The 11,912-nt window shown below is 41.6% G+C and overlaps 1 long non-coding RNA gene across 1 annotated transcript; it reads left to right on the forward strand.

The window, feature by feature from the left end:
* The first annotated feature begins 5,887 nt into the window (after positions 1-5,887).
* On the forward strand, positions 5,888-10,763 carry LOC120699457. The gene is made up of 2 exons (XR_005685436.1): positions 5,888-8,902; positions 9,085-10,763. It is a non-coding gene; the product is annotated as an uncharacterized LOC120699457 (long non-coding RNA).
* Positions 10,764-11,912: the final 1,149 nt, after the last annotated feature.

Consider the following 11,912-nt stretch of genomic DNA (forward strand, 5'->3'; position numbering starts at 1 on the left):
TACCCATGAGAAGTTGATCAACTGAACAAAGTAACAGACCCTAACCCTAGGGGTAGAACTCTAGGTGCCAGATCAAGGGGGAGAGAAAGAGGCTAGGAGAAGACGTTTATCGCACCTGGGTTGGGTTCTGACTTCTGAAATTTTTGAGATCAAACTCCAGTCGGGGCAGCCAGGGCAGCAGAGCTGATGGAGAACTATTTCTTCCCCTTTCGTATAGAGCAAAGAAGACGAACAGCCAGGGCAGCAGAGCTGATGGAGAACTATTTCTTCCCCTTTCCTATAGAGCAAAGAAGACGAACAGCCAGGCGCAAATGAGTTTCTGTGGCAAGCTGCTTTCGGCCACGCTATTTATTTTACTTTGTAGGCCGGGCCTGGGGATTGGGCTATTGATTTCCTTCTGCTTGGTGGCATGTTGGTTCTTGCAACTTATGGTCTGGGCTAGTCTTCAATACTGTCCAGCTACAAGTCGTTGGGTTCAGCTACATTTTTTTATTTGGTTTAGACCATTAACAAACTATATAACGATGGTTGCTTACACAAATTTCGTTGGTGTCATCTGAACCCAATGCTTCTATTGGAGCTCCGCCACTGGCCGGAGCAACGTCACCATCCTCTCATGCCTCCTCCTCTCTTGTGGCGTTGCACCGCGCCGCGGCCGACACCATGGGAGAGCGAGGAGCGCAGGAAGAGGAGGAGCAGTGGTGCAACTGCAAGAAGAGAGGAGAAGAATGTTCAAGGGGGCAGGCGTGCCTTTCATATAAGGTCGACAAGCACGGCCATTGCTTGTACACATACACGCTACTCATTACACTAGTACACACTTCTCTTTCTCTCTCTACTAGTCTCTCTCGCTCTTTCCCTCTCTACTAATCTCTCTCTCTCTACTAGCTTGCAGTCTCTCTCTCCTCTCTTTCTCTCTCTACAGGAAAGAGAGAATGCAAGTGCTTGTGCCGCTGGAGAGGAGTATAGTAAGGATGGATCGATCGAGAAGGTAAGCTGTCATGGGCGTCCGCACAGTGCCCAACTTTGATCTTTGTGGGATGGACGGGTGGATGCACTACGAGACATGCGCGGATTTGTTTTTTTCCGTGCGCGCGCGGGGGGCAAAGGCGCATGCTGAGGTCATCACATGCCATGCACTAGCGCGTGCATGACGCTGACTAGTTTACCGTTAGCTCATCGAGCTCAGCCTGCAGCTGAGTTTGGCTACTGCTCGTGAGCCGTGAGCGTGTCACTACTACATGTAGATGTGGCCAAATGGGCCGCACGGCGCACCACCCAGCACTAGCACCGCTTTGCCACGATACGGTTCGGCACGAGACGACTAGGTACTAAGTTTTAGGTATACTATGTTTTAATCGTGCCGCTGCATGTCGGATTTTCTCGGCCCAGGCATGACACCACTAGAGTTTAGTCATGCCGTGCCGGCTCGCCAGCATGAGCAGCCCGGCGTGACGGTGCCGGCTTGAGCCCGCCAGCGCGCCTCCACCGCCGCCGTAGCCGGCGAAGGTCATGATAAGGGCGGGGAGGCCACGGCGCACCGGAGCCTCCACGGAGTGGGGCGGGGAGGCCGCGACGATTGATCCAGGATAGCGAGGGCGGGGAAGGCCACAGGGGTGAGGTCTCGGGGGGTCGGAACAACGATGGGCAGGGAGGCCGTGGCGGCGGCGGCGGGGGAGGGGGGAGGGGAGCGTGTGGGGGTGGTAGGAGGTGAGTGGGCGGGGAGCCTGCGGTGGATGCAAGGACGCAAGGATTGAGGTGGTGGTGAGGGGAGCAGAGTGGCGGGGTCACGGGGTGATGCGAGAGAGAAGAGAGGGGGAGGGGAGTCATGAATATTAGGGTTCGGAGGGGAGGATGGAAGTGTTTATATGAGAAGTATATGGACCATTAACGGGTCAAATCATGCCAGTCCAATAGTCATGTTGTGTCCGTGCCGGTACTACATGCCAGGGTTCTGGCCTAGACACGACACAACGATCGTGCCAAGCCGGCACGAGGACTAAGCCCACGTGCTGTATTGGGTTACTATCTATTATTTTAGTGATGTGTCAATTTGGCCATCTATACTACTACTATACTCCCTTCGTACTAAAAAAGCTGTTGATTTAGAAAATTTTAGACATATATTACTCATCATGAGAAATTATCTTGTTATCCCTAATTACTTCTAGCAGTTATTGAAAACTGTGTTGTTTATTTTATTTTCTTGATTCTCAATGAATGCACATTTGATTGGCTCTATACGTTTTTCTATACAATTTTTTCCTACATGGTATTGCTTTAATTACATGGATCTCACTATAACTAAAATAGCACTCTTTGTGGGATAAAATTTAAATGCTAAAACAACACTTATTTTGGAATAAAGAGGGTACTTAATAACCTTTATTTCCAAGCTACTAGCATTACAGCATGTGACTGCTTTTGTCCTCTTGCTGTTACTTTTATTATAATAATTGACGGAGCGCACGAGATGCAATTAGCTGTGGAGGTACCACGGCCCACAGGATAAATAAGAGATGCTTATTAGGTAGCGCACCTGGCTGGTTCATTTCAAAAGAACCTAGCGATATGCAATTGTGTAGAGATCAATTCACTTCATTTTCAGCTCATGTGACCTTTAACACTCCTGGGTTTTGTTACGTCATTGTTACCCGAATTAAAAAAACGCATACAAAACAATGACGTGCAAAAATGATTCATGTAGTTATTAATAAACTAACTGTAATCCAAGGGACAAAGAAAACACAGTACGAGGGCTCATTTCTTTTTTGTAATCTCAACCTAAAGAACTAAATTTCAGGTATGATGAATCATCGATCTAAAAGACGTCTTTGAAATGATTTACCAATTTTCAACTTAAGCTATTTTTTATAAAGAAAAAGTCTACATAACCCTCAACTATTTAAGGTGGACTACTTCAACCCCCCAAATTATAAAACCGGATATTCTACCTTTGAACTTTTCAAAACCGGTCAAATAGCCATCAAGTGATTTTGGACGGTTGTTTTGCTACAGTAGCATGATTATGTCTTTGTTTTTTATTTATTTCTCCTAAATCTTTGAAAAATCATAGTAAATCGCAGAAAAATCATAAAATAAAAAACTAATTTTGTTGGACTCCACATGAGTAGATCTACACAGTGAACATATAATACGATATTATTTAGTATAAAGTTTTTGTTGTAGCTTTATATCTATACTTTTTTCTATAATTAATCGAAACAATTCATAGGTGTAGCTTCTATGGTCCAATTTGTGGTGAAATTTTTATGGTTGACAAATTATTATATGCTTGAAATGTAGCAAAAATTTCATACTCATTGGATCACATATAACTTATCTATAAATAAAACATAGATTTAACAAGTATAAACCTAAATAAATCTATAATTAAGCTATATCTTTCAATCTATAATTATAAGCTATATCTTTACGCTTGATAATGAAAGTAAATTAATTAAGATTAAATATTACGGACAGTCATGGAGCAACCAAAAGTTGCTATCCATTATAGTCAGGTTTCTTCAGTTCCACCAAAAAGATTAACAACATATATATTCAAGGTAAAGCTACGTGCTAATTAAGCGAGGAGAAAACCGAAATTACTAGAGGTTGGATGTCACTGTGAGCTCGCGCGCGCAACGTATACTCGCTCTCCTTGCACTGTCATCCAGTCCAGTGGGTCCAGCAAAATATTCCTTTTTCCCTTGCAGCTCGTCCGTCCTCCGATCCGACCCTTGCCACTGGTGATGCGTCGATAGCTAAGCCCATTAGCAGCTAGCTCCATATCCATCCATCGGCGACAGTTTAGATAGCAGAACGAAAAAGGTTGATTGCTCATCAATCGATCGAGATGTTCGACCCATCTTCGTTTCTCAATAACCATGCATGGCCGGCGAGAAATCAGGATCAGAGAAGTACTGTCTTGTCTGTAATCACACAGTGCGTGCCACCGTGTTTACTGTTACCAACAATTATTCTTTGAGAAAACAATTAGGCACGTATCAACCGAAGTTTTATTTTTTTTTCTCGAATACGCAGTAGAGCTGCTGTTAAGCAGAAATCTAAGATTCCAGTGATGAGCTAGCTACAAGTTGCTCGAAGCATTGATGCATCGATCTCTTATACACATGTACTTGCTTGCATTGATCGAGAGAGTTGAGGCTGCAGTAGTCTGGTTTGCCATGACGTCCTTGTCACGTCGGCCTAGCCAACCATGTCAGATGAGATCAGCTGAATCATCAAGTGCAGCCTAGCCCATGTATTGTCTGCGTGCCTGCACAATAATACCCCAATTTCGATACCAGACCGAGACCGGGGTTGTTCGATCGAGTAGTACGTGCTGCGTAAGGAACACTCTTAATTGTGCTGTTTCACCTTGAATGGTTCCCGCGTGGGCAGCTCTAAAGTACACTAGATCTTCAATTCTTCGTTGACACAACACGTGGAGAGCGAGTTTAATCCCTTAATTTTTTTTCAAAGATGTTAGATTTAGTCCAACGTCGAAAATTGATGGTGGAGGAGCACACTATATAAAGCGAGACAGTCCTACTAATCAGATTAATATGTTGGTTGGGCTCCGGTGAATCTGGACCTTGTATGGTGCTAGCTCATAGGTATAATGGACCAGACTAGATTCCGCTGCACACTCCAACATAAGAAAATATTTAATATTTTTTGAGACATTCACACTCTGCATTTGGTATACCTTTGATATGCTATATTTTCATTTGTGCGGAGCTAATTCGGTATTTTAAACGTGATAAATGTCGAAGCGGGCTAGGCCTACTGTACGGAAAACTTAACTCTAGGTGGATACATCAAGATCTGGTCAAGCTCGATTAATAAGTTAGGATTAATCCAAAAAGGAAATCTCAAATAAACTGAATTTAGTCCAAACACAAATTGGACTTTTTAGCTAACAAAGTTGAACTAGAAAGAATTTTCTTTTTCGTTTCAAAAAAAAAGTTGAACTAGCTATATATCAAGGTCAATAGAATTTTAAACTTTTACAATCTTAGTGAAACTATAATGTCCCAAACAAAATAGTTTCTCTCAAAAGTGAAACTTTAATGTCCCAAACAAAATAGTTTGTCTCGGTTTGGATGAACTCCCTCAAATCTTTGGACATGGAAAAAAATTTCGAATGCCACTTGTATTATGGGACTACCTAGCTATTTAGCTCTCCTTCCATTTCAAAATATAGGTCATTTTGGTATATCTATAATTTTTGCTACGTATCTAGATATGTGTTATATCTAGATGTGTATGCAGCAAATATTTTGAATCTAAAAAGACCAAAATACCCTAGAATGGAGAGAGTAGTACTGTAGTAGACACTGCCGGAATTGGCTTCCGCCGTGCCTTGAATAGGAGCGTATGTTGCTGAAGTGGTTCACCACTGCCGGAATTCAAATCTGCACCCAGTGTTTCTAACGGCTCATTCTTACTGTTGACTTGTGTAACGAGAAAAACTAAGGCCGTGTTTAGTTCCACGCGCAAAATTTGTTTGCATTGGAATCTTGTTAATTTGAAGTACTAAATGAAGTCTATTTATAAATTTTTTTTGCACAGATGGGTTGTAAATCGCGAGACGAATCTAATGATTTTAATTAATCTATGGTTAATTAATAATGAACGGATGATTACTGTAGCATCACTATTGCAAATCATGGATTAAGTAGGCTCGTTAGATTCGTCTTGCGATTTACAGCCCATCCATGCAAAAAGTTTTGTAAATAGACTTCATTTAGTACTCCATGTATGTGTCAAAACATTCGATGTGACTTTTTTTATTTATGAGTGTGATTTAAACAGGCCTAAAAAGAAAAAGCAAAAAGGCTAGAAGAACCCTGCTCTTCTTCTTTCGTCCATAGGCCCTGTTTAGTTTCTAAAAAATTTTCTTGGAGCGCCACGGCGCCACGGTGCCACCTGACGGGGACCCGCCGGCGGTCGGTCGCGCCGCGATGCCCGCCCATCCCTTCCCCAAGTGCCCTCTGAAGCCCTGAAGCTCTGGAGCTCCGCGGCCGCCGGCCGCCATCCCTGAATTATTGGGGGGCGTTCTGAGCCGCCGGAACCGTTCGGCCTGGGCAGGTGAAAAGGTCCGATCTTTCTTGCCTTGAAATCTTAATTATCCTCGTGATGTCAGAAAAATAGCTAGTATATTGTGTGGTGAGTAGAAATCGGAAACCAAAGCAACCTGATCTGTACAACAAAGCGCCAAACTCTCTCTTTTTTTAGACTAAAGGAGAGGGGGCCAGATTCTATCCCATGATGTTGTCAGAGTGATTGGAATGGTTCTTTATCCTGCACCGATCCGTCGAAATAAAAGCGGTATTGTACCGTAGAAAATGCAGAGTAATGATTAGTGTGGAATCATTTCTTCAATCATTGTTTCGCATGCTGAGGAGGAATTTATAATAAGCCCAGCACCTTGATTGGGTATCTCTACAGGCAGAATGCACGTGGTGTATGTCGTTTCAGCGCCCTAAGAAGGGGAGAGAATTGTCAACCATAACTAGTGCACGCCATGGAGGAGTCCAGTCTACCAGATAGTATAGGTAGAGTTGCCACCCAGTTTTGGCTCCAGACTTGAACTCCGCGCACTTTTGTTGCATCAGGCTGATACCCATCAAATTCAGGAAGAAGTGGCAGTTTTAATTTCTTACTGTTTTTACTAGCGTAGAGTTTGTAGCACAGCGATCAATACATACTCTTGCCTTTGGTGTATTTTTGTGTGCTTGTAGCCTTCTATGTTTGTGAAGTTGAAACTGTATCATACCCTTTCTTTGTCCATGTGTTAATCTGAAAGTCTGAGTGAGAGAATTCCAATTTTAGTTTCTCTGATAGTAATGGCTACATTATTTTAACTCATCCAAGCAATTTAGGAGCATGGTCATTCAGATTTTAGAGAATGAATTTCTAATTATCTTACTCTTGTCTTCAGATTCTCTGTAATTGGATCCTCAGCTCCAGCTTGAGTATTGATTGATAACGACATCAGTAAATAAAAGTGTCATTTATGATATTGAGATTCTGTTTCATCTAGTAGTTGTGTGTTTCTGACCATTTGGTTCAAAGTCTCTTTGGACTTACCCTTTTATCCTTGGGTCTATTCAGTTCTTGGGTTATTCTTTCAAATGGACCTTTTGGTGATGTCAGTGTCGTTTAGCTTTTCTGACTGATTTTGTCATATTGTGTACCTTATTTGTTTTCTCCCAGCAAAGGCTTAAAATATTATAAACTCTGTGACTTTGCTGCCTTATTTTTCACATTGAAAATGAAAAATATGATTACAGTATGGTTGCTTTACGACTTCTGTATTCTGGCTGTTCAGACTTCTGTCATTATTACTTTCAGTCAGTCAGTCACTACAATAGTTTTGATACCTGTACTGTTCTTCAGCCTCCCAAGACCTTTTAGGTTGCAAATGCATTTGATGTATCACATATTGACCCATGGAGTGGAGTAGATCATTACTGTGCTGCTTATATGACATTGAATTCGTAAAAGACACCTTTCAGTGCTTTCAGTTGAATGACAGACACTCATTGCCTGTAGATGGTGCTCTTTTGTTGTCTGTTTGGTACTATTGGTAGTCCTTGGCATAGTTTATCATTTCCAGTCTTTTTCTTTCTAGTTTCTGCTAGACCGTGAATCGTGCAATGTGATATATTGGAACCTAAGTTTTGGTAGGTGCCGCCAATGTATCAAAACTTTCGGCGACAGACAAGCATGAAACCTTTCATTTTCTCAGGTAGGAATCCAAAGCTGTTCAAGCATGCATTCATTAGCAAATATTTTCTCCCAACAACATTTATCCTGGTTAAATGAAATTAGGACAGGTTGGTGCTACTATTCATTCATTTGGAACAGTTTGACAGGCTGTTGTACCAGAAAAATTGAAAGGAAAAGGAATTAGCAACAGGGGAAAAAATCCTTTCAGTAAAATAGGACCATTTCTTAGTTTTCCTAACCTCACATGCAGGATCCTATCCCGTCAATGTTGTCCTTTCCTTTACATGCAGTCCGTTCCTATTAGATCTGTTTGTCACCAACATGCCAGGAGTAATCATATCATGGCGTTCATGTATGGACTGTTTCCTAACATATCTTGGGTAGCTTAGTTTACCTACCCTTTTTTTCACCAAAAAAGGTTACCAGTATTTATTTTTGGGAGGACATATATATGTATATAAAGCAGAGTGATTTATGTCAGATAATAATTTGTTTAACAATTAGGTTATTCCTTTCGTTATTGCTTTTAGTGATATTAAGTGACATCTATGTACTGATGAGGAAATACAAAAGTAATCTTGTGTGACTTCTTATTGCTTTTAGTGGCCTATTTATATGTGGATAGTATTTTTTTTGTTGAAAAGATATGTAGATAGTTGAAAAGAAACCTAATAAGAATAATAAGAGAATACTTTATGTCTCTATGATAGGTTTTTTGCAAATTTTATTACTCCCCATTATCATAACTTGAATACATCTGAACAACTGGATCTGTGGATTCATCAGCTGCGTTGATTGACCCATACTAGCATCAAACTTCTGCAAATGAGGCTATCCTCCAGAAACTTATCTGAAACTAATCTGTGAGAGGCTTCATGGAGTACTATTTAAATCCTATGTGTTTAGTTTTGGAACCCTGTACAGAGAACAGTCTTCAATATGTTTGATGATTCCCCACTGTTTACATCTGTGTCTTTTTTCTTCTGTTATTTTGAATGTTGTTTTCCTTCGACTCTGAAATGTTCTGAGCAGCACTGCATCTGGTTGATTAAATTTATAGTGTAGTTTCTCCTTTTTCGTTTTCCTTTTTGATTAAACAGGAGGGAAGGCCCAGTGCAGTTGTTCTTCTCAAGGTAGCACAGCAATCCCTTCAAAAGAAAAGGTAACATGGCATGAACTAACTGTATTGTTAAGTCTATCCCATATTCCCATGAGCTATTTTTTTTTTACCATCTGAGTTACATTGCCCATGGTGATGAGCACATGCTATTTCTAACTGCACTATATCCTTTGTCTTGTGCTTCATATTATACTGACACACATTTTTCTGATACCTCTTGCCAGCAAATTCCGGCTCTGCCTATCAGGCGGATGCAACAATTTTTCTTCGCATTATTGCAGCTGCAATCCTGGACCAATGGTCTTTATTTTTGCATATAAGGTTAGCAACCTGTAATTGCCTCTAAATTTGTCATATATTGCTTTCCTGTTCTTGCTATTCTAAGTGACAGGATCAGAATGTTTTCTGCCTTAAAGTAACGCCGAACTACATTGTACCATCTGTCGGTGTGAGATACCGGGTGCAAATGCACCTTGATGCCTCTGATGGCGGCTTAAGTACCAATTGTGTTCGTGTTTTAGTGGTGGTTGCATACGCTTAAAGGCACCTCCAAGTGTGTCACTTGTTCATCTCACTGTCAGACCTTATTCTGCATGCCCAAGCCTTCCTTTCCCTCTCTGACGTGTCACTGTTACAGATACTCTGCACTCTGTTTGATTGTGCCTGCATGCCCCCGGCTGGTGCCTTGACTTGTTAGTAATAGCTTGCACCTCCCTTTCCGGTGACGCCGACCTCCTACTGCCCCTTTGCACTCCCTTTCCATCCCTTTCCATGACGGTGACCCGCTACTGGAACACTATCAGATGCTGCTTCAAGGCATTTCTTGTGTGCCACATTGCAACATCATTAGGTCAGCTTGCATATAATTTTATTGTGCACTTGCTGCTGTTTCCATGTTCTTTTTGCTTATCTGTTGTTTCTCAAGTTTTAGCACGTTAGGCTGCGTCTGCTCTGTTCCCCTGTTTCTTGTGGTCTAAAAGTTTACTTACCCTTATGAGGTCAGAGTCCAAGACAAAAGTCTCAAGCTCCCATGATAACAAACTAGGGAATTGGAGTTGTTGCATCTCCAAACAATTAGGGCCTGTTGGTTAGGTAGGTGGGGACTGTAACCAATCCCCTCGGATTGGTAAGGAGAATGTAATAATTCCCCTGCCAATCGGAGGGGATTTGGTCTAACCGCAGTGTATCCAAATAAAGGTTTCAGCTTCTAGTGCTGCTGTACAATATCATGGGACTGTCAATTTCGTACATCTATTTCGTACATCTATACTAATATAAAAAAAACACCAGTTGTGTGGAATACTTAATCTTCACTGTCAATTTTATTTAGAATGGGTCCCTGCTACAATTAAAGCTCTAATTAATGATGTCCTGCCCTCAACAAATTATGTTACTCATCCCATCTCCCAAGCTAAGGAGCTACTAAGTGATCTGCTTCATAGGTTACACGATCAAATTGGGAGAAAAAAAAGTTCAGGTGCATTATTTCTTTACTGCAGGAGTGCAAAGTTTTATAAACTAAGTGGTGGTTAATTGTTATACTGTCTTAAACACGGAACTTTAGGATGTCCAGATAATCTGATGTCTTTTATTTCCATTTGATTAATTGCTAAAGAAGATTCAGAAGATGCAAGGATTCCATGGTGATAATGCAGAGGACATCCTCGCTGTTCCCTTATACAATAGCAATTTTACAGGGTTTAAGTGGAATCAGACGCATTTTCTGATTATTCTCATGTAGGGTGATTTGGATCCAAGTTTGTTAGATTTTCCAAATATCTAGGACTTTCTTATATCCAGGGCGACTCATGTAGGGGGAGTGCATGACTCAGTCCCAAAACATAATCTGCTGAAGAAAGGTGTGCAGCACATTTATACCGAAGCAATTATAATTCTACTGAAACTGCGCGTGACTATAGCCATTGGAAATGCATCTATTAACATCTATCTAGCTAGATGTTGCGTCGCAAGTAGTCGATCGCTCGATCGACCAAAGGCCACTAGGATGAGAGTATCATCGTCTCCACCTAACAAGGAAGCAACAACACCACCGATGTATGATGATCAGTAGTAGCAGATAGGCGGGCAGCTGATGGCTTTGGGGGCAGAATTGGAGCTAGCTCCAACCAAACCGGCAGTTGATGGAGAAGAATCAGTAGGAAGGGGGTCCATGAGTGTGCTTTTCTAGCTCCAGCCTCAAATATGCCTGTGACGTTCTAGATGGCGCCTAATTCTGAGGCGTCATGGTCATGTGATGGCAAGGCTGCTATGCAAGTACATGATGCCGGCCGGCCGGAGAGAGTGATGTGTGTGATTGGGATGTGTGTGGAAAGCTCCCCATCTCCATACACTTAATTAGCTTGTTCAATCATCCAATGAGCATTTGCCTTTAATTTTATTCACACTTAATAAGGTCACGTGCTAGTGACACATAATTTACTGTGGGCATCTGTCAGAAAGTGGGGTTAGCTAAGAAATATTGTAATGACGAAGAAACCATTACTGTTATCCATGCCAATTTGTACATAACACAAAGATTCCACGTTGACAATTGTACATTAAACACTTGCCGTTAGCCATTTCTATTCTATGACACTCATAACCTTTTTATATTTTTTCTTTGTATTCTGTTTGGAACCAAGTAACATGCCAATGTGTCCATCGGCCAATTCAATTCAATGCGGCGTGGGGCCTGATATGTTCGCTTATCTATATCTATTACTAAAGCGAGTAAGGTTTCCACCCAATTTTTTGGTTTGGTTGTTTGGTTTGGTCCGTCTATATTATTGACAAGTAGGTCTTAGTCCATCCCGTATGCGAGTCGGACCAACCCCTACGTCTACGACTCGATCACGTAGATCCCTACAAATTAATATACGGGTATCAATATGTATTCGATACTTATACCAACTTTGTCCGTGGCAACGCACAGGCACAATTGCCAAGTATCTATATATATATCTATTACTAAAGCGACTAAGGCTTCTACTCAAATTTTTGGTTTGGTCCGGCTCGTGTCATTACCAGGTGGATCTTAGTCCATCTCGTATAT

The sequence above is a fragment of the Panicum virgatum genome, chromosome 3K (genome assembly GCF_016808335.1).
Source record: "Panicum virgatum strain AP13 chromosome 3K, P.virgatum_v5, whole genome shotgun sequence".
In the NCBI taxonomy this organism is placed as follows: Eukaryota; Viridiplantae; Streptophyta; class Magnoliopsida; order Poales; family Poaceae; genus Panicum; species Panicum virgatum.